Here is an 18,550-nt window from a genome sequence, read left to right as displayed (position 1 = left end):
GGCGGCCAGGTGCCTCTTGGGGCCCCCCTGGGCGCAGTGTGCGGAACCCGAGGCTGGAGTTGGGGGTGGGGGGGTTACCGGGAAGGTGCTCGGTACCCTGGGCTTGCACGTGGAGGTGGAGTGCAGACGCTCCCCAAAGCCGGGAAGGTCGAAGGTACGGGGTGAGAGGCCGGAAGGGGCGTGAGTGATGGGCACCTGGAGGCTGCCGCCTTCCTGGAAGCGTCTCTAGGGTTTTGGGGGCAAACCGGACTCGCCAGTGGAGGGAGAGTGGGAATGCGCCCTGGGCTTGGAGAGGATGAAAGAGCCGAGGGAGTGGGGTGAGAGGTGGTCCCCGGGAGGCTGCTGCCCTCCTGGGGGTGGCGGGCAGGGCCACAGGGAGCGGGGGAGGGGGAGCATGAACGAGCCGGATCTTGCACGGCGAAGAAGGAATGCCTTCACCGGCACACACTCCTCGAATTGGGGAGGTTGGAGGAGGTGCGGAAAGGCGAGAGGTGACGCCGGGCTGCAACCTTGTGGGAGGTGGCGGATGTTGGAACTCGGGCGGAAAGCGGCATCTTTGCAGCCAAACAGGTTGTAGACGCCCGAGCCTTTCTCTACCCGCCGTCCCAATCCGAAGCAAGGCTGTGGTTCTCTCCAAAGTCCCCCTGCCAGGCTTGATTCTTTTTTCTTTCTTCTTTTCGCATTTGAAAGGTTTTGCCTCCCACTCGAGAGAAATCAAAGGATGTGCCGGATTTCCAATAAATAGCACCTTTGGATGTAGAAGAGGAATGGCTCCCTCACCCTGCTACGCACACCCCCACGCCACCCCACAGCTCTGACACGGCTTTTCTTCGGCAGCCGCACACTGTTACCATTCCCGGCTTGTGTGGGAGAAGACTGTTGTGCGCCTGTGTCTGTCCGCCTGGGCAGCTCCAGCCCCTGGTTAATAAAAAAGGTACAGATGGTTAAGACACGAATGTGTGACGTCAGGCTCGGTTTTTAAAAGTCCCTTGTTCCCTACATCGTTTGTGTCTCCTGAGACAGACTATTCAGAGGATCGATTTGAGTCTAATGGCAGTCATGAGAACGAGGGACCCATGCCAGGACTGTCAGTATATCGCAATGCTGTACTTATAACAAAAAAGTTTATCTTTTAACATTTTTTAACACATAAAAAAATGAAACTATCAGAGTGCAAAATGATTCTATCGAAACAATTTCTTATCTAAAATTACATTCCTCATCATAAATTATGCGTTCTACTTAAAATGGAGGGATTCTCATAACTGGGAGGTAACAATCAGGATGAAGTTAAAAAAGAAGTAATGCTATCAACAACAAAAAAATATATTTAGAAATATATAAATAAATAAATATAATTGGAGAAGTGAAAGGATTTTTATGAATTTGTCTTTGAAATTATTTGTCTATGAGTAACTCATTTCATTTGCAATTTGCTTTGATTTCCACACCCCCCCCCCAAAGTCTGTGCATAATTGGGAATTCTTGAGAAGTGAGGAAATCAAGTCCACAGATTACTTTCAAATGAGTGAAATGTTGTATGAATGCTAAAGTTAACAACTTATGAAGTTGGAATATTACCTTTGTATGCATTTAAATAAAAAATTATTTTAAAAAAGTCAAAATGTTCTCGCATCACATTATTTTGAGTACATCTCTCTCTTCATCAATTGCAGCAGATGAAATAGGTATGTATACTAATTGTTACTCAGTCTCTACTTACCAGTTCACTGAGGGTAAAAGAGTTCATGTGAAAGCATTTGAGATCTCCAAAACTAGAGTACTTTTACTAGAGTACTTTGTGATTGTAAGTTACCTTGTGAAAATTTCCCATGTGCTCTAACCAATAAAGTTCTCTTAGTCAAAGAGTGTAAGAATTTACCCATTTCATACATGAGCCTGTTAAGCACTGTGGATGTCTGAGAAGGAATTAATACATTCCTCTCTCCCTGGTCCCACCCCCAATTATCTCTCCTCTGGGTTAAATAAAAGTTCTTGAATTTTGAAGCACAACAGGAACTTGATTAGGAACATGGCAAAGATTAACTTTTGGGAAAACACAAGTGCATTTTACTAGATTTTATGATTGAGTTAATGAAACTTTTTAGAGTTCTTCTGAAATTTTCTAATGAACAATAATTATTGAAAATGATTTAGTCTGGCCGGCATGGCTCAGTGGTTGAGTGTCAACCTATGAACCAGGAGGTCAAGGTTCGATTCGAGGTCAGGGCACATGCCTGGGTTGCGGGCTCCATCCCCAGTGTGGGGCGTGCAGGAGGCAACCAATCAATGATTCTTATCATTGATGTTTCTGTCTCTCCCTCTCTGAAATCAATAAAAGTATATTTTTAAAAAGTGACTTATAATGTACCATCTCTGACAACCTTGCCAATAGTATTCTCTGAGCTCTCCTCATTGACGATGCTTAATACCTAGCCAGGTTCTCACCCTTCTACACTCTGAACACCGTTTGTATCATAAATTCACCATTTACTAGTATAGAAACTAAGCTTAACATTACCTAGACTACTCATCTCACCAAATCAAATAAGATAATACTATGAAAGGTTGTGGGAACTCTGCAGGACCATTCAAATTTAGTATTGCAGCAACGACATTTCCATAGCTGGAGAAAGGGTAACAACCATTCTAAAATATAGGAATAAGAAATCTATATAATTAAGCAATAAAATGAAATAAGATTCATCTTCAAATTCTGATATTTTAAAATCTTTATTAAAAGGTATTTCTGCTTATTATAAACTATTCAAATATTAAAGAAATCTATAGTATTGAAAAGTCCCACATCATCAAAGCTAATGAGGCCAGGCACTTGAATGGTGTTAATAATATCTCTCCCACCCTTATTTTTCCTCCCCTCTTTTCTAAATGTCACTTTCTCCCTTAGTACAGCCAGCAGTTCTACTCACTTTTTAAGTACTCTGCAGTCATAAAGGAAACTTCAAATTTTAAAAGTCTCAGTTGAACTAGGCCCGTGGTTGGCAAACTGTGGCTTGTGAGCCACATGCAGCTCTTTGGCCCTTTGAGTGTGGCTCTTCCTAAGCCTTAGGAGTACCCTAATTAAGTTAATAACAATGTACCTACCTATATAGTTTAAGTTTAAAAAATTTGGCTCTCAAAAGAAATTTCAATCGTTGTACTGTTGATATTTGGCTCTGTTGACTAATGAGTTTGCCGACCACTGGACTAGGCTCATGTGTCCATGCCTCAGCCAATCACAACAACCAAGGAATTGATAACTTCCATTCAGAATTAATGTCTAAAATGGTGGGAGGAAAGATGTCATATAGGTGACCACCAGGGAAATTTCTGTGAGCTAGGGCACCACTCCAAATGTTATTTACTGTGCTACTGTGTTGTGTACTTGTCAGCACCTTATATGCTTTAACTCTTAAGTTTTTCAATAATCTCAACAAGTTCTTTGTGTTAGGAAACTCTGGCTCAAAGAAGTTGTGTGCCTGTAGTTACCCAACTAATCACTGGCAGGGTGTCTGGATGCATGAGGGCCTTAAAAGCCAGAAGAGTAGCTTACGTGGTAAGAAACAGACAACTATTGATGACTTCTGAGTGAAATAATCCCTACATTATAAAAATTATTTTTATGGAGAGCCTGAAATACATGGAAATGCATACACTAAACTGCCAAAGCAGCAAAGATAAGTTCAGAAACCTAGAGAATAGAATTAGAAGACCTGATATACATCTAAAAGAGTTTCTGGAGGAGAGAAAATAGAGTATGAAGCAAAAACAACATCCATAGAGATGATGTGTGAGAATTTTTCAGACTTGGAAAAGAACGTGAGTTATCTGGTCAAAGGAAGATGCTAAGGCTCAAACAGACTAAATAGTTTTAATTGAAACCTGTACATCTTAGTGACATTACAAAATACCAAACACAGTAAGAAAATTTTAAAAGTTACTACTGAGAAAAGCAAATTACCCTAAAAGACATGACAGTCATCCTGTCAGCAGATTTATCAGCAACAATAGGTTACAGAAGACAATGGAAAATATATCCAAAGTATTAATAGTCCATAACTGAGAAACTAAAATTCTATACCTAGCTAAACCATCTTTCAAGAGAAAGAACAAAATAAACACATTTACAAACTTTAGAACTTACAGGTGCTCATTAAAAGAAATACTAAAGAACATACTCCAAAAAGAAAAAAAAAAGCTGAACCCTAAAGGAATAAGTGAGATTGCAGAAGGATAAGTAAATAATACATAAGTAAATATCTTGGTTAATATAAGTCAGTGGTATTTTTTAAAATATATTTTTATTTATTTCAGAGAGGAAAGGAGAGAGAGAGAAAGATAGAAACATCAATGATAAGAGAGAATCATTGATTGGCTGCCTCCTGCACACCCTCCACTGAGGATTGAGCCCACAAACTGGGCATGTGCCCTGATCAGGAATTAAAACACAACCTCCTGGTTCATAGGTCGATACTCAACCACTGAGCCATGCTGGCCAGGCAAATCAGTAGTATTTCTTTTTTTAAAAATATATTTTATTGATTGTTTACAGAGAGGGAGGGAGAGGGATAGAGAGTTAGAAACATCGATGGGAGAGAAACATCGATCAGCCGCCTCCTGCACACCTCCTACTAGGGATGTGTCGGCAACCAAGGTACATGCCCCCAACCGGAATCGAACCCGGGACCCCTCAGTCCACAGGCCAACGCTCTATCCACCGAGCCAAACCAGTTAGGGCCAGTAGTATTTCTTAATGTGCCAGTATTCTGGAATTTTAAAACCAAGTGAAATTAAAATATTAGCCATTAAAAATACAGTAGATGATGGCAGAAGGGAGTTTTGAGTTAGTGAAGAGACTCCTTTTTTTTTTTAAATATATTTTATTGATATTTTACAGAGAGGAAGGGAGAGAGACAGAGAGTTAGAAACATCGACGAGAGAGAAACATCGATCAGCTGCCTCCTGCACATCTCCCACTGGGGATGTGCCCGCAACCCAGGCACATGCCCTTGACCGGAATCGAACCTGGGACCCCTCAGTCCGCAGGCCGACGCTCTATCCACTGAGCCAAACCGGTCTCGGCTGAAGAGACTCCTTTTATTAAGTGAGATATTCCTTAACTTTAGATTCTGACAAGTTATTTTATTGGTTAAGGTTTGTTGTTGCAAAGAATAGAATTGAAGCAAGAATTTCTTAAATTGATATTCAACAACTCCCAGAGTTATTGGGAGAGTTTTAAAAATCCCCAGCTTGGGTTAAGCATCTAGAAAAAAGTGCCCTAAGCCATGCAACAGAACATAAACTGCTGCTGCTCCCATCAAGTATCAAATGCCAGGAGCTCAACTTTTCTTCATCTACTCCTATTGTCAACATCAATTCCAACTCTGTCAGAAACTTGACCTTGCAACCGCTGCGACCTCCACAAACTGGATCTACCTGCACCAGGAAAATGGAAGCTGACTGCATAGTTTGTATCCTCACATTTCCACAGTGCTTCTTAATTAGCAGAGCCTATGTCATAGGCCTGCCTCCCAGCTGCAACGGAGGCAGGAAATTAGAGTTCTGAATTCAATTTTATGCTGGGGAGGTGGAATCTGTAACCAGGGAATTATCCCAACTTTAGAAGGCTCTTTAAAAGATTACTACATTAAAAAGATGAAATATTACCATTTGTGACAACGTGGATGGATCTTGAGAGTATTATGTTAAGTGAAATAAGTCAGACAGAAAAGGACCCAAAACATTGGATTTTACTTATGTGGAATATAAAACAAAAAATAACATGAACAAAAAAAAACCAAACTCATAGATACAGACAACAGAATGGTAGTTACCAGAAGGGGAGGGGAGAGGGTGAAGTGGGTCAAATATATGGTAAGGGAAAGAAACCAGACTTTGGGTGGTGAGCATGAAATAGAGTACATTGATGTCAAATTATAATGTACACCTGAAATTTATATAATGTTATTAACCAATATCACCTAATAAATTTAATAATTAAAAAAAGATCTTGAATATGACAGAGTTCATTACGGATATGCATGTTAAACTTTGAAGGATATTCACCAAAATAAGAGAAATAGAGTATGTAGCTTCCACAACTACAGAAGGGATGTGGGGGGAAGTGACCTAGAGAAAACTTAGTTACTGGATCAGCAGGCAGTAAAGAAGGAATAAAAAAGCAAATTAAAAGTAGGATAAATAGGAAACTCAAATAAGATTGTAGGAAGAAGTCCAAGCATACTATTTACTGCTAGTGGCCCGGTGCACGGATTCGTGCACATTGAAAGGAAATTAATTAGAAGGTGGCCGACGGGGCGGGACTGGGAGAGAGGGCTGGACACGCCCTGGAGCCAACCTCCTGCGGCCCTTCCCAGGCCTGCCGCACCTAGGGCAGCACCACTGCTGGAAGGACATCTGCGGTCACTGCAGCTCGGCAGTAAACCAGATTTGGGCCAACAGTGCCCCAGCAACAGCATAACCCACGGCTGAAGGTGGAATTGCACGGACCTGCAGGAATCGGGCTCCCTCCTCTCTGGGTTCATCACCTGAGAACTGCCACTGCCAAATCACCGCAGCTTGGCAGCTCCTGCATTGAGCATCTGCCCCCTGGTGGTCAGTGCCCGTCATACCTACTGGATGGTTGGGGCAGTCTGATGGTCACTTACCCTTTTATATATAGAGATTATTTTAAATCCTTACCCAAGGATTTAAATTTGTTTTCATTGATTTTTAGAGAAAGAGGAAGGGAGAGAGAGAGAGAAAAAAACCCAAAACAAAACACATCGATTTGCCCCTCCCATTCACACCCCAACCAGGGATCAAACCTGCAACCTAGGTATGTGCCCTGACCAGGAATCAAATCCACCACCTTTTTTTTTGGTGTAGGGGATGACCCTCCAACCAACTGAGCCACCTGGCCAGGACCAAGCATGTTATTAATCACAATAAGTACAATAGTTTAGGCTTGTCCATTAAAAACAACAACAACAACAACACAGCCTGGCCCATGTGGCTCATTGGTTGAGCATCAACTCATGAACCAGGAAGTCAAGGTTTCATTACCGGTCAAGGCACATGCCCAGATTATGGGCTCAATCGTCAGTAGGGGGCATGCAGGAGTCAACTGATCAGTGATTCTCATCATTGATGTTTCTGTCTCTCCCTCTCCCTTCCTCTCTCTGAAATCAATTAAAAAAAACACATTTTTAAAAAAAGAGTCAAACCCTGTGTTTTTTTAAAAAACTATCACTGTACATTTATAAATGAAAATAAGAATTTTTAATATTGTAGCAAAAATTTTTATGCAATAGTTGTAATTTTTGACTATTGACTATTAAGATTGCTTTGCACAGTTTTAATTTGCATGGTCATGTTTCTGCTCCTGCACTACCATGCAAAGTAAGGACTTCCTATGTATCTGTAGAACAAGAAGAAATTCAAAATGAGCAATGTACTAATGCTTTGGCAATGTAAGAGTATTTAAAGTATAACTGGAGTTTGGAGAAAGATAAGAGGTACAATAATATTGTAGACACATCTGCCAATGCAAAACAGTAACTCACATAGCTATTTCAAAGGTGTGTGGTACATTTGAGACAGATTATCTGGGTATTCATTTGCCCAGAGGGCAGAGTGTAAAAAGGAAAGGATGGAGAATAGGTGTGAATCACTATATAATGCCTCATCCTCAGAAACCATGTCAGACAACGTCAAGCTATCCTAACGTTTGCTTCTTTAAGGAATGAGCCTGCACCAATTAGAAGGCCATTGGCTGCAAGTACCTCAGGCCTCCAGCTATTTTTTTTTTTTTTTTTTTTTTTTTTGCTGGGCATTTCTCTTGGCTTTGCCTTCTACTTGCGAATGGGCTCTATTTTAGGCTGGCAACAAATCGTGACAGCTGTACCACGCATCTCATCCAAATGCCACGTCGTCCAGAGGCAGATAGGGGTTGTCTCTCCCAGAGTCTCCTTCTCAGGAGTAAGGAGAAGCCCTCTAGCCTATTGGCCAGAAGTGGGCCATGTGCTACTGTATCAGTCAGGGTTTAGGATGGAAAACTAAAGCCACTCTATGCACGTTTGGTATAAAGAACTGAACACAGAATTGGGGGCATACACGCTTTCTGGGAGAGCCAAGCGAGTTCAAAAACTCTACCCCTAGCTGCTTTGGCTGAAGGTTCCGGGGTTTGATTCCAGTCAAGGGCACATGCCTGGGCTGCAGGTCAATCCCCAGTAGGAGGCGTGCAGGAGGCAGCCGATCAATGATTCTCTCTCATCATTGATGTTTCTATCTCTCTCCCTCTCATTTCCTCAATTTTAAAAAATTGAAAAATCAAAACAAAAAACTCTATCCTTGAAGATCAGAGGAGTTGACCCTCAAAGAGCGTAGTCTGAAACACCTTAGTGTGTAATTCCTTGAGTTTGTGCCAGAAAGCTGCTAGGAATCTCTCAACTGCTTACCACCATCTCTAAAGGAAATAACACCAGCCTCTTTGCAAATTTTGCCCTCTTGTGAGCAATTATCTGGTACAGGACAGGGACAGTGACTCTAGGAAGCATGATCCTAGACTTGGAAGGAAACAGTGGTGGTACCATGGTGGCAGGAGGCCTTCCAGCACACCTACTCTGAAACCAGCCCCCACAAAGGGGACCAGGCCACTGGGCTTGGCTTAGGTCCCTTAGGAATTCCCTTTCATGCAGGAGGGTAGGGGAAAGTCACTCAACTGTGTCACCTGGAGGAGGATTGAAACTCAACCCTACCCCCCAAATCAGTGCTTCACTAAGTGAGGAAAAAGCTGTTTGGACAACCAGCAGGGCCTGCTCCATGCTGTATCACACCATAGTCATAATTTCTTTGCAAATAAACACATTTGTTACCAAAGTAGCTAGCTATGTATTTTAAAGGAATATGTTACATGACATTCACCATGCATACCTGTGATTACCCACAAGGTACAATCTCCTGCAAGCAATTCAAATGCCAGGCTAAATTGTAAAATTACAGTCAGCCCATTAGTAATTTATAGTGTTACGGCATTCAGTAAAAAGTTAAAGCTCCTTTTAGGAAATTTTTCCATTAGCTCTTCTCCTCCCAGGAACCAGCCAGATTTATTCATCTGCTGCTCCTTTATATGCCTCACCAGCACCCCAAGCACATCCTAGATTTAATGCACTTATTTGCAGGGCTCAAATGTACAAGGTCGCCATCCCCCCCTTCCTGCTGCTCATCTTCCTGATCTCCATTCAGCAGTTGTTTTACATCCCAGTTAATGCCACTCCAGTTTCCTTAGAGACTGAGGGACCAGTTTGCCCCTGGGAGAAGGAAAGCTGATGGCTGCGAACCCAATTGAGGGCCAGAGGAAAGAAAGAATACAAGTGTTAAGGATGCTATTTTCTGATTCTCTCACTAGGGCTGTTTACAGTAAATCCTTTGTTATAAGAAAACCCTGAAAACAAGCCTTATTTGGGGGTATCAGGAAAGTTATGTAGGTGCAGGTGCCAGGGAGTGGCATTTGTTCTAGAAAGGCCCTACAGCTCTGCGTTTCCTCCTACATGCCTCCTCGAATATGCAGGCTGCATATGTATTTATAACTCTGCACTTAAAAAGTGCATTTTATTAGCAGAGATAACTGTCTTAATTCCACCAACTGCATTCTGAAGAGCAACCAGAGACTATAGGCACCAGGATTACCTATATTCCATCAAATCTTCTGCAAATGGAGGGGGATTATGAGTCACTAACTGGGCATAGAGAAGGATGGAGGAAGGGCTAGAACGGACCATCTTTGTGGGGGACTCTGGAGGTCCAGAGACATGCCCAAATGCTTCTTCCAGGGAGTGATGATGACCTTGAGCTTAGCGACCTCACCGTGCATTTTTGCATCCACCCATCCTGGTAGCAGCCCTCGGTAAATGTTTGTTGAGTGAATGAGCGAATGAAATGTTGACCCTGGGATGTGCAATGGCTCCTGAATTGTTCTCTGTGTGTGCACATCTCCCCTTCCTATTCAAACATTTATTCTAAATCAGCGGAGCCACAGCTGTACAATTAAAGAGTCCCACTCACAATCGCTGTGAGCCAACTGAGGCTCTAAGCCTGCCGTTCTCAGCCTTGGCTGCACATTAGAATCACTCTGGGGGCCAATGGGGGAGTGTTTGAAAATCCCAGCACCCAGGCCTTACCTCAGACAATTACAACCAGAATCTCTGGGGCTGAGGCCGAGGCAGCGGATCTCCCAGGTCCAGAACCAAGCTAGCGTGGAGACTGCTCTGGCTCAGGAGTGAGGAGACCTAGATGATATCCCTCAGGACAGAAAAGCACCAGGGCCACTTTCACCGAGGCCCCAAGTGCAGGCAGAAAAGAAGAAATTCTGATGGGACTCAGGAATGGGTTTTTGTACTCACCGGGAATTTGAGGAGGGGAGGGTGTGTCGCATGTCTAGGGAACACATAACACTTCAAACAATAAAATGATGCCACCCTGTGAATAGAGATGGGAAGCTATTGAATATCCCATCCTGCCCCCTCTCCAGCCTTCAGCCCCGCCCTACCCCGCACACTATGCCTGCAGCCTCAGTGCAGGGACCCAAGTTCTTCTCTCTGGGGACTTTATACTGTTGCTGGGAAAGGTAGGTTTCTGTTTGGGGTGTAGACATCTCGGGGTGGGGGGTGGCTGAGCTCGCACTGGGGACAGGGGAGCTATGACTCAGGGGAAATTCTAAGTTGCTACAAGCTTCAGCAAGCCTGTGTCGGTGGGAGGCGAGAAAGGCAAACAGAGGGCTGAAAACCGTGCCAGGAACCTGCCTAGCGGATAATCAAAACTTGGCTATAAATAACCAACGGACCCGTGAACGTGTTAGCGAAGATGTTTTCTACAGCAGCATATAGGCAAAACGAGTGCTCCCCGTGAGTAAATCCCCCAACTGTTCCAGGAGGCCAAATAAAACTACAGAACACCTGTCTGCTGGCGGTGCCTTTACATAAAGAGCTTTTCAAGCAAACTGAAAGCTACCTTCACAGACACCAAAAGAACCCAACATTTTAATCATGTAAGGGAAATATTTCTAAAATCGGTTCTATTCCTCCCAGGGGTGGTGAATAGAGTGCACAGTCATTTATTGGCTGTTTTTTTTGGTGGTCCAGGAAGCAGAACTCAGATTTGCTCCTGAACCACCCTTCTCACACACCTTCCGTGGGGCTCCAGGGGTGGAGCAGGAGACCTGGGCTGCAGCCACCAGAGTGCCTGTTTCCCCTGGCTCCAGGCCACCGCTCTAATTCGTGGGCTCTGAGACAACCATTCCCCTGGCTTTGGGGCCTTTCTGGCTCCCATGCACTTAGATATATTTTGAATAGATACATTTACTGCAAATCTTGTCTGTAGATAAGTGAAGAGTACTGAAATGAATGTATTATGATTTCTTTTAATACTTTAAAATTCACTTTGGTTTTTTTCATATCCTCAAAAGACTCATAAAACTTCCTATCCCATGACAGGAGAATACTCTACAGAGACACAGCTCGGGAAAATAACCTAAAATAAAAATTTAAGCATTTAAGCCATATCTAGTTTCTGTCTTATTTCTCAAAATGTTTTGTGCACAATCCAATTATGCCTTGGTACCCTAGACTTTGCAATATTGACATATCCAGAGTGGCACCATTAAAGTAAAATAAACTATCGTACCTTTTATTCTGCACTCAGCGTTGAGGAGGCTTGCATCATTATTGACCTTTAAGAAAAAACTGGATTGTGGGAAATTCTGTACAAAACCTATGTACCTGACTCAGTTGTGAAACTCTCCCACTCCTGAAGGTTTAGAATTGTGGGTGAAATTAAGCCACTGATGGATCAAGTCCCTGCACTTGGTTCAGTGCTGAGCTAGCGAAGAGTGGTGGGATGCTGTCAGAAGCTACCACATTAAGACATGACAAGGAGAGAGGAAGCAGCTGAGTCACTCCCAGCTGTAGAGACATAAGAATGGGGAAGACAGCCCTGTAAGCTTCACTAGGCCCTGCTCTGAGGACCTCATTATTTATTATAACCCAGAAAGACAAATGAGGTTCACAATTACAACTTTGTGTTACTAAGAAAAGTCTACAGTATGGCCACATGGCTTTTCTTTTTCTCCAAGGTAGGGAAAGGTGCAATACATTTCAGAAAACTTTACATCCAAGAATGGCTAGGTTTGAACATTTAAAATGGCAAATTTGAACTAATCTGGGAAAATCACTTATGCAGATGCCTCAGTTCCTATTAATAGGATGGAAAAGTTACCAAGAGAAGACCGAGCTTTTAGTTCTACTTGTATTACCAACTAGTTGTGTCTGGGAGCTCAGTTTCCTCATCTTTAAAATAGGAAAGCCTAGATTACAGGTCCAATAGGGTGGCCACTTGCTATGTACAGGTATTTAAGTTTAAATGGGTTAAAAATAAATAAGATGAAAAGTTCAGTCCCTCAGACACATTTCAAGTGCTCAATAGCTGACACGTGGCTATTCTAATGGAGAGTGCAGATTTAGAACATTTCTATCATCACCAAAAGTTCTGCACAGGTCTAGATCCCAAGGAGAAAATGTTTCATCTCCTATGCACTGCCTGCTGATTGGTAATAGCAATGGAAAACATCTCCGGGTTGTCTGATCAGGCTGTGAGCCCTCCCTCCCTCTCAGCGACTGCTCCCCATTCCACAGGTGTGGGCACGAGGTAGCTCTTTTCAAATGTTGTCACTTCTTTTCCGATTAAGACTGATTGGGCCAAGAGTGGTCGCCTGACCCAAGCACAGTGACTCAGCGTCTCTCCCTCAGAAATTTGATGCTGAGATTCAGATACAGTCTCTACAGGAGACTGTCCCGGAATAAGACATGAGTGGCCATCTGACCTCAAGTAGATTGGAGACAGAGAAAACCCGACTGCAGGGAGAAAAAGGGAGACAAGCAAGCAGAAACATGCAAAGATCAGGGTCACAGTCCTGATGACGTTCTGGTTCCTGGTGCCCGAGGCTGCCCTGCATTATTGTTCTTGACTTTTGGGGGACACTCTGTATGTTTGTATGAAATTCCTTATTTACTCAAGGTGGCTCCAGTTGGTTCCTGTTACTTGTAACTGAAGAGTCCTGTCTAAATCAGTGGTGGTTTCCTAGCATTGAGAAGAACTCAAGCTCTCTTCAGACTCAGCAGAAGAACACAGTGATTGGTTGACGATGTTGGTCATGGGCGCAGCTGAAGGAGTTGAGGCATCTGTGCTAAATACTTGCCATCCTTGATTGGTCATTTTCTGAAATGATGTTCAGTTCTCAAATTCCTTTTGTTTCTCTGGGGAATTCTTAGTTTTGCTTTGTTTTTTGTTTTGTTTTTCTGATAATGCTGGGCGAATAACATGTTACTGTTTCATTCCCTAATGTTTACTATTAACTGTTTCCATCAGTGAAATAAAGTATAATATAATGCCACTTTAAGATCTTAGAATGGTAATAAGTTAGAGCTATTATCAAAGTCTCCAAATTTTACATAAAATGTGAGCTCTAAATCTAAATGTGCTTTCAGCAAAACACAATTTTTAGTAATGCCAGCCAAATTCCCTAAAGCTGGTATTCTACAGGTTTAAAAAAAATCACAAAGCTGAAAAAAAAAAGCTAAATGATGTCAAATTTATGAAGGCAAAGTGCAATTAATCAAAAAGCTTTTCTTAACCTAAAGAAATGTAACCAAATTTGCTTGTTTAATAATTATGTTATGTTTGACCCATGAGCTTTAGCCTTTTTCCAGATGACAGTTATGATCAAATATATGAAAACTGAGGGAGGGAATTAACTGAAAAAGGTTATCAGTGTGGGACCAGAGGCAATAGATGTAAGAATTCAGAGATAGGGCAAGGCTACATAACAAGCTAGGGAGAGCCCAAGACTGAACCAATGGTCCAGAGCAGTGATGGCAAACCTTTTGAGCTCGGCGTGTCAGCATTTTGAAAAACCCTAACTTAACTCTGGTGCCGTGTCACATATAGAAATTTTTTGATAGTTGCAACCAGAGTAAAACAAAGACTTATATTTTTGATATTTATTTTATATATTTAAATGTCATTTAACAAAGAAAAATCAACCAAAAAAAATGAGTTCGCATGTCACCTCTGACACGCGTGTCATAGGTTCGCCATCACTGGTCCAGAGACAGGTAAGACTGTCTTGTCAAAATGCACACAAATATGACAGGCCAGAAAATAAGGCAAAAGTTCACAATCAGTCAGGGTAGGTACAGGATAGACCTTGCTTGCTTGCTTTAGGACAGGTTGGTATAAATGAAAGAATTAGGAATGAAGTAATTTTTCCTGTTACACCTCAAGGCTTTTGCATCTTTTACCATTACGCCTGTTATTAGAGGCCCGGTGCACAAAATTCATGCACTGGGGGGCGAGGGGGACCCCTCAGCCTGCACTCTCACAGTCTAGGACCCCTCGGGGGATGTCTGCCTGCAATCCTAAGCTGGCAGGCAGACATCCCTCTCGCAGTCCAGGGCTCTTGCAGTCCGGGACCCCTCGCTCCTTACCGCCAGCCTGCAGCGGAGGCGGGAGAGGTTACCCCTACTGCCTCTGCACTCGCCAGCTGTGAGCCTGGCTTCTGGCTGAGCAGCGCTCCCCCTGGGGGAGTGTACTGACCACTAGCGGGCAGTTTCTGCATTGAGCATCTGCCTCCTGGTGGTCAGTGTGCGTCATAGCAACTGGTTGTTCCGCCATTTGGTCGATTTGCATATTAGGGTTTTATTATCTAGGATTTTCCCTCCATAACCACTGTGATGGACAGACCTTACTTTGGCCCCATTTTAATGCCCTGCATAATCTCTTTCTGAGTGTGGGTGGGACTTATTCCTGATAGAATATGGCTATCACATAAGGGCAATGGACTATCACTCCCATGATTATGTTATTATGTACATATGTTGCTGTCTTGCTGGCATGCAAGGCATATGCAGAAGACATTACTGCCTTGAAGTAATAAGCTGCCATCTGAAGAAAGGGCCGATGGAGGGGGCCACTTGGCAAGGAACTTCGGGCAGCATGTATTGGCTTCTAGAGCAACCCCTGCTGATAGCCAGTAAGAAAACAGGCTCCCAGTTCAACAACTGCAAGGAAATTAATTCTGTCAACAACCTGAAGGAGCTTAGAAGCAGATCTTTCCCCAGTCAAGCCTCTGATGAGACCACAGCCTCAATCAACACCTGGATCACAGCCTTGTGAGGCTCTGAACAGAGGGAAGAGCTATTGTGCCTGGACTTTTGATCTACAGAAACTGTGAGATAAAAAGGTGTATATAGGCACAGGGAATATAGTCAATGATATCAATAATAACTTTGTGTGATGGCAGATGGTTACTAGACACATCATGGTGATCAAATCATAAGGCATATAAATGTAGAATCACTGTGTTGTACATCTGAAATTAATATAATATTGAATGTCAACTATAATTTTAAAAGTGTATTGTTTCAAGCTCCTAAGTTTTCAATCATTTGTTATGCAGCACTACAAAACTAATACACCCATTTTGACCATGGTCTATCACAGTAATTTTCAAGTCTTTCTTTTAGCTGTAGAGACGAAAATGTAAGCGAAGCACACGTGAACAATATGTATAAAGAAATAAGTTGAATTGCTTCATTTGAAGCTGGCTACAGGTTATGGAGCCCTTAAAGGTTGGGTTCTCCTGAATTCATGGGCTCAAGAAGAAACTCTGTAGAGAATAGCCTGAAGCCCATAAGATAAACTGAAGAGAGAACATAAGGTTGCTGATGAGTATACAGTATTCAGGCTGCAGGGAACAGATGTACCCAGGTGACCTCCCATGATGGAATACAATGGATGCTGCTGATGCACTACCCAGAATCCTCAAATTTCTTTACTATTTCTGGTCACCCTTCCCCTGGATTCAGTGTGCTTTTGCCTTCAATGGTCTGTACCTGTAACTCTTCTTCTGAGAACTAATTTTGGGGCTATAAGAGCTGCTTTACCTAGTATGGTAAGAAACAGGAGGTACCTAAGAGCGTTTATGTACCCTGCTAAGGAGGCCTGTGACCAAGGTGAGGGACTATGCAAACCAATCTTTCTCACACTGAGATGGGACAACTTCTAAAGTACAATTTATACTCCAGAATTGTCCACCTAGATCAGGCTGAAGCCACCCATTGCAGGACTGCTGAAATCACCCCATGCCTGGCTTCCCCCTCCCTGTCCTGCCTCTCCCACTTCCTACCAGCTTCTTCTGGGAGTACTTCCTTAATAATTGCTTTGCACATTAGTCCTCATTTCAGTGTCTGTTTCTGGGGAACCCTACGCGCAACATAGGGGTTTCTTTTTTTTAAGTTAAAAAAATTTTATTGATTGATTTTAGAGAGAGAGAGGAAGGGAGATAGAGAAACATCGATTTATTGTTCCACTTATTTGTGCATTCATTGATTGATTCTTGTACGTGCCCTGTCCTGACCAGGGATCAAACACAAACCCTTGGCGTATCAGGACAATGCTCTAACCAACTGAGCTACTTAGCCAGGGTGAAGCGTGGATGTTTCTTAAGAGGACATATGGGCAACTGAGACATTTCAATATCTTTGGGGCTCAGTTATTGATTCTTAGTATATATGAAATTATTGCATTCTTATTACATATATAATTTTTCATTTTCTAGCAGTCATATCTTAAAAGAGGAAACAGATCAAACTGATTTTAACATTTTATGTAACAAAATAAAAATATTTCAACATGTAACCCATATTTGAAATATTAATGATACCTTTTACATCATTTTTAATACTATATCTTAAAATACAGTGTATGCTTTTTATACATATAACACATCTCAATTTGGAAGCTAACTTTTCCTTGACCTGTGTGTAGATTTCATAATATTTACAATGGGCTATTCAGTTTTTCAGTTGCACTAGCTGAGCGTATTTCAAGTGCTCAGCAGCCACCTGTAGCTAGTGACCAACATTTCAGGGGTGCAGCTGCAGAGCCTCATCCCTCTTCCGTGGACGTGTCTCTGGGGTCCCTGTGGGCTGATGGGAGCAGGGCAGACACCCCAGTGTAAGTCATGTTGAGATGATGTTTGGTGAGCACTTGGGATCCTGAACGCAGGAACCTTGTCCTGCTACTTCTCCACTAAATCCCAAGAGCACTGTCTTAGCTCAGGTTCCCTGGAAGCAGAACCTGAGACAGTGTTTCAGGTGCATACAATTTATTGAGGGATGCCCTGGACACAAGACAGTAAGGGAGTGAGGGAAGTAGGGTAGGCCGGAGAATGAGTGGAGCAGGGATGCAGGCTCAGGTAAATTCTAGCCTTGGTCCGATCCATGGGGACTCTGGACTGGAAGTTGCACTACAGAGTCGTCCACCTTAAGGCAAAGAGACTGGGCTTCTGTGCACCTGTATTCACCTGTCGTTGGCTTCTCCAGGAGAGAGTGGGAGTGACATGTTCCGCTAGGTGGGAGCTTTCAGCCAGAGCACTTGCAGCAGCTGGTAGATGAGTGTACTGGCTAGTGAAGGAGACTTGGACCGTGACCTAAGTATAGAAGACCAGGCCAGGACCAGAATACTTTATTATCTTCTGGCAGTTTGGTCGTAAGCCTCAGTGAGGAATCAGAGAGAGCGGGCTGGACTGTGCAGGGTCTCAAGGGCTCCCTTGCATAGAGGCTGAAGGTCTAGAATCCTAACAGGTCAGGCATTTCCCTTGGCCTTCTCTTCTTGCCTGACATTAAATCTCAGCCTCTGCATTACACATATGTTGGGTGGAAAGGAAAGTAAGAAAAAGGAAAAGCAGAGGAGATAGAAACCCTAATACTGTGGCTCAGTATTAAGCAAATCCTTGTTCTTCATTCATTGCCCCAAGGAATATTTAGCTGAGTGCCTACACTGGGCCACCAAGGCACTATGTGAGGTTGTGAAGGCAAATTCCAAGAGCAGTTCCAAGGCCATTTGGAGCAACGGCAGCATGACTAAAATAATTGCTGCTGTAGGGTTTTTGGTGTCCACAAGAACGGACAGGCCAAGAGAGGTGTGGCTTGGGGACAGTCTAGGTCAGCAGGGAACGCTGAGAAGTATATCAACAGGCCCCAGCCAGCCTGCCAGGGACTCCAAGGAGAGCGCCGAGGTCAGTCTGGGGCACCAGCTAAAGGGCAGGGTCTGAGTAAGCAAGTTAAGGCCAACCTTCAGCAGCCCAGGCAGGGAGAAAGGCTCAGGCAGGTGGAGACTGGGCACAGAAGCCTGGCAGTTCCAGGTGCCAGGTGAAGGAAGATGATAGCACATTTAGCACCTAGTACTTGCCCGGCACTTTGAATGCATTTAATTCTCACAGTAACCTTGCAAGATAAATATGATGTTCAGAAAGATTAAACAGTGCTTCTCAAACTTTAATGAGCATACGAACTACCTGGGATCCTGTTAAATGCAGATTCTGACTCAACAGCTCTGAGTGGGGGCCCAAGACTGTACATTTCTAACAGGTGCCAGGTGATGCTGATGTATCCTGATCCACAGACCATACTTTGAGTATCAAGAGGTTAAAACC

General features: G+C 43.2%; 1 long non-coding RNA gene across 1 annotated transcript; it reads left to right on the top strand.

Moving 5' to 3' along the window:
• The first annotated feature begins 35 nt into the window (after positions 1-35).
• LOC106695765 lies at positions 36-1,625 on the top strand. Its single transcript, XR_001346796.2, has 2 exons — positions 36-154; positions 691-1,625. It is a non-coding gene; the product is annotated as an uncharacterized LOC106695765 (long non-coding RNA).
• Positions 1,626-18,550: the final 16,925 nt, after the last annotated feature.

This window comes from Myotis lucifugus, unplaced genomic scaffold (genome assembly GCF_000147115.1).
Source record: "Myotis lucifugus unplaced genomic scaffold, Myoluc2.0 scaffold_8, whole genome shotgun sequence".
Classification (NCBI taxonomy): Eukaryota; Metazoa; Chordata; class Mammalia; order Chiroptera; family Vespertilionidae; genus Myotis; species Myotis lucifugus.
This window is presented reverse-complemented; position numbering and strand designations above follow the sequence as displayed.